This window comes from Larus michahellis, chromosome 1 (genome assembly GCF_964199755.1).
Source record: "Larus michahellis chromosome 1, bLarMic1.1, whole genome shotgun sequence".
Classification (NCBI taxonomy): domain Eukaryota; kingdom Metazoa; phylum Chordata; class Aves; order Charadriiformes; family Laridae; genus Larus; species Larus michahellis.
The window spans coordinates 162,122,241-162,127,659 of NC_133896.1; positions in this window are offsets into that span (position 1 = coordinate 162,122,241).

Sequence of the window (5,419 nt, forward strand, 5' to 3'; positions counted from 1 at the left end):
GGAACAGAATGCTATGAAACTATGCTGGACCTTAAGTGTTCAAGGCCAGGCTGGATGAGGCTTTGAGCAGCCTGGTCTAGGGGGAGGTGTCCCTGCCCATGGCAGGGGGTTGGAACTACGTGATCTTTAAGGCCCCTTCCAACCCGAACCATTCTGTGATTCTGTGATTTGGTGAATCACATACCTTTCTTACCTTTCACATAAGCCTGACAGCAGAGCCTTCCAGGGTTTCACTGTCAGGGCATCAGGACCACTTTTTGTGATTGTTCAGGCCACTGGGGGAACATTGCTAACAATTTTATTTTGAGAGATCAGTAGAAGAAATCACAAAAAATCATTTGTTCCAAACAAAGATGGTCTCCACCATCAAGAAATCCATTCAGCTACCCAAAGTGCCCATACACTTCTACCAATTAACGCAGGAGTGCTAATACTACTGTAAGCTGATTGACTCCTGGCAGGAATGCAGCCAATATCTAATGAACCTTTTACTCTGGTGCCAAGGCTGAGCACCTTGGAGTGCAACAGTCATTGCTACATACATGGGTGTAATAATCACGGGCGTCATGAGAACAACACCACTTTCTGTTTTCATGAACAGCTTTCAAGCCTGGGAGGGGTGGCTGACACTCTGGAGGGCCGTGCTGCCATCCAGCATGACCTGGACAGGCTGGAGAGCTGGGCAGAGAAGAACCTAATGAGGTTCAACAAAAGCAAGTGCAAGGTCCTGCAGCTGGGGAGGAAGAATGCTAAGCACCAGTATAGGTTAGGGGTGGACCTGCTGGGAAGTAGTTCTGAGGAGAAGGATCTGGGGGTCCTGGTAGACAGTAAATTATCCATGAGCCAACAATGTGCCCTTGTTGCCAAAAAGGCCAATGGAATCCTGGGCTGCATGGGGAAGAGTGTGGCCAGTAGGTCGAAGGACGTCATTCTCCCCCTCTACTCTGCACTGGTGAGGCCACAACTGGAATACTGCATCCAGTTTTGGGCTCCCCAGTTCAAGAGGGACAGGGAACTGCTGGAGCGAGTCCAGCGAAGGGCAACTAAGATGACTGAGGGACTGGAGCATGTCCCTTATGAGGAAAGGCTGAGAGAGCTGGGACTCTTCAACTTGGAGAAGACAAGGCTGATGGGAGATCTTATTATGGCATACAAGTATCTAAAGGGTGCGTTGAAGGAGGATGGTGCCAGACTCTTTTCAATGGTTCCCAGTGAGAGGACGAGGGGCAATGGACACAAGCTGGAACATCAGATGTTCCATTCAAATACACGGAAAAACTTCTTTACGGTGAGGGTGACAGAGCACTGGAACAGGCTGCCCAGGGGGGCTGTGGAGTCCCCTTCTCTGGAGATTTTCAAGACCCGCCTGGATGCAGTCCTGAGTAATGTGCTCTAGGCAGTCCTGCTTTAGCAGGGGAGTTGGACTAGATGATCTCTAGAGGTCCCTTCCATCTCTGAAGATTCTGTGATTCTGTGATTCTGTGAATGTGAGTAGTCAATAACACAGAGGATGGACGGCCTATAGTTAATTCATAATAATAATCTGACAATATATAACCTGTATAATTCAATAATGCAATAATCCGATACTAGAGATTAATTACATCTAACAATCGATTAATAACATTCTGTAGAAAATTCATGCAATTATGGACCTCCTGGAACATGAGCGCTCAGGATTTTAGTGCATTCAGACTTTCTGTCTGGATAGCTCCTAAGAGTCTGCAGCGTCTCGTAAGTAATCCTGATTTACTTGTCTCTCGATTTCCAATTACCATTCTTCTATTCTACCATTCTATAGTAATAGAATCACACTGGTATATTTCAGAGCCTTCTCTTTCAGACAGACAGCACAACTGCAGTGCTGTGGTCCACAGATCTTTAAGAAGGACAGGAAGAGAGGACAGAGATGGTGGAAGGTATTTGCACTCTATGTGAGGTAGAGGTTCCAGTGCATGGCACCCTGCTATCTATGAGGCAATGGGCTAGCCAAGAGCTTATGGGGAGGATCAGAGGGGAGACCAACAGGGACATCTGCTACAGACCATCTGGTAGAGACAAGGTAATGGACAAAGTCTTTAAATAGTCTAAGGAAACGTCAGGATCATGGTTCCTCATTCTCATGAAAAACGAACACTGATGCACATTGGAAAGGCAACCTGCAACACTGCAAGCAATTCAAGAGGTTTCTGGAGTGCTTTGGGTCAATTTTTTTGTTGCAGGTGCTGAACTGGACAGATAGGGAAAGTGCTCTGCTGAATCTGCTACTCATAAATAGTGATCAGGGATATGATAGCCGGTGGCTGCCTTGACTACAGCATCCCTGAGATGGTGGTTGAATATTCTGAGAGAAGTGAGGAAGGCAAGTAGCAGAATAAAGACATTAGATTTCAGGAGAGGAGAAGACAGATTGCTCAAGGAACCAGTAGGGGGGAGCCGATGGTGGGCTGCCCTGAAGAGCAAAGGGGCCAAGCTGTTGACTCATCTTCAGAAACAACCTCCTCAAAGAAGGTTGGTCTATCCCATCATGTAGAAAGTTGAGCATGCTCATCAGAAAGCTAGTATGAAACAGAAATATATCCTGACTGAGCTCAAATGGAAAAAAGGAAGCACACAGAAAGTGGATGCAAGGATGGACCACCCAGGAGGAACACAGAGCCATTGCTCAAACATGCAATGGTGGAGTTAGGAAGCCCAAGGCTCAGCTGGATTAGATGTGAAGGGTTTTATAGCTACATCAATGACAAAAGGAAGACATGGAACATATGAATACAATGCTGAATGGGACAGGGAATTGAATGACACAGGAGACGAAAGAGGCTGAGCTAACCCCTTCCTCTTTTGCCTTGGTCTTTATTGGCAAGGTCAGCTCTCAGGATTTCCATATCTCTGTACTTAGTGACAAAGTTGGGTGACAGAGGTAGTATTAGGGTGGGACAATCAAGTCAGGGACCACTTAAGCAAACTCAGCATACAGAATTCCGTGGGACTGGGCAGAATGCTTCTGAGCATGCCAAGGTTGCTGGTTGCTGTCTGTCAACTCTGAAAGGCAGAAGTCAAAGGCAGCTCCCAACGGCTGGGAAAATGCAAATATTAGCCCATATTCAAAAAGAACTTAAAGAGAGGCTCAAGACGACTATGTCCAGTCTACTTCATCTCAGTCCCCAGGAAGACTATGGAACAAACCCTCCTAGAAGACATTTCCAAGCACATATGTTTGCAAACAACTAATACAAATTTTCTATGGACCTGAACAACCTGGTTTCTGTCTGTGACTGGTCCTGTCCATAAGCAGACCACAGTGGATATAATTTGCTTTTCCTTTGATAAGGTTTATCACATTTTTTCCTCTAGAGGTTTTGTAGCTGAATTGTAGAGATGCAGAGTGGATTAATGGACTACGAAGTGGCTAAAAGAAGGAGTGGATCATTAGACTCAAAAGGTAGTGAGCAAAAGTTCAAAGACCAGCTAGGAGTCTGCAGGTGTAATGCAGGTGAAGTCAGGACAGGGACTGATACCATTAAGTGCTTCCATCAGTGGCCAGTGGATAAAATATATTGAAATGGAATGCTGTTAAAAAGTGGGAGAAGGGCAGAGCTGCTGCTCAGAGAGACTTTGACAGGCTGAAGGAACAGGCCAACAAAATCCATGTGAAGTCCAACAGATTAAAAACATGCATCAGCACTGGCCATGAGTTGACTGGCTAGCGAGAGCACCTCTGCAGAAGAGGACTTGGAGGTCCTGATGGAAGAGGAACAAAGACAGTAGTGTGGCCTTGCAGTTGACGCAAGCTAGCTGTATTGGCAAGAGTGTAGCCAGAAAATCATTCAAAGTGATTATTTTCCCTCTAAGTGTCATCATGATGCCCCATCTACAGTACTGTGCCTGGTTGTGGAGCCACTAGTAAGAGAGATCTTAACAAACTAGAGAGAATCTAGAGGAGGACTAAAATGATTCGGGGGCTGGAGGAAGCAGAGGCTGAAAGGACTGGGTTTGTTCATCCTGAAGGGAAGATTAGGGGGAGACCTAATGGCTGTCTTCTACTACCTCACAAGAAGGTTATAGAGAAGGTGAAGCCAGAGGTGCACTGCAAAATGACAAGCGATAGATGCCCAGTTGCAAGAGAAATTCCAGTTGGACATGTGGGAAAAAAAAAATTGAAATTGATAGGCTGCTCAGAGATGTTGTGGAATCTCCTTTCTTGGACATTTTCATATACCGACTGGAGAACCTGAGCAACCTGTTCAGACTTCGAATCTGGCCCAGATTTGAGCAGGAGGTAGGACTAGGTAACCTTCAGAAGTGCCTTCCAACCTGCATGATTCTGAAATTCCACGGTAGCCAATACAGTCTGTGTATGGTGCAGTTGGTTGGCATAATTATGTGAAAGGAAAATTTGAGATTTTACTCTTGCCTGTTGCTGAATGCTAATACTGTAAGAGGTTTTATAATCTATTTATAAAGTGGCACAGAAAAACATATTTTTAAGAAATAATAACACTAATTTAAATTTTTCCTTAATGTGAGCAAATTCTAACAAGTTAGAGCACAGGAAATGTTATATTCACTGGGAAAGAACTTCTGTACTGCACTCTCCACTGTGACTGAACGTCTCGCTTGCCATTTAGCTCAGTTCTCTCTTTGCTTTACACCTGTGTAACAATATTTCCTTGACGTCACCATAGCTATTATAAGAATGAACATATCAATTTCTGAAACGCATCCATGAAGCAATGACATCATGACAGCAGCTATTTTTCTTTCTCACTAAACCTATTTGAGATCACCTCACGCTGACCGGTGCAGTACCAGTGACTATGAGTGCACAAAAATCCTGTACCTTTCAGGTCTCCAGAGTTCACAGGGTGTTAGCTGAATCTGCGTCTTCTAAATCCATTCAGGTTTCAGGATCCTCTGTTGTTTGCTAAATGCAGTATTTCTTCAGATGATTGTGTTGCATGCGCTGACATACTCCACATCTTTAATGTGGAGTATGGATCTTTACTACCAATCGCCATTAAAGGAGGACACATGTGGCAGCTAGTCTTCTTTGTTCACCTAACACTGATTAATCCTTATACAATAGCTAATATAAGTTGTTCATCATTCAATTGCCATTTGCACCATGCGCAATTATTTGGGTAATTTTTGGCAGTTGCATTGCTTCGGCTGGGCCTCCATTACTGCTTCTAAATGAAAACAGGGTTTACTAAGTACGTGTGTACTGTCATTTGAATGTTTTTTCTAAATGTGCAGCAGCTACAGCTTTTTCTTGCTGTTGTTACAGGAGGCAAAAGCCCAAATCAGTGGGTTTAATAATGCAAATTCAACCCAATCACTCAGAGTTGCAACACCACCATTCAACAAGACAGAGACAAAAACTCAATATGACCACATGGAAACCGTAAAATGTTGAAAA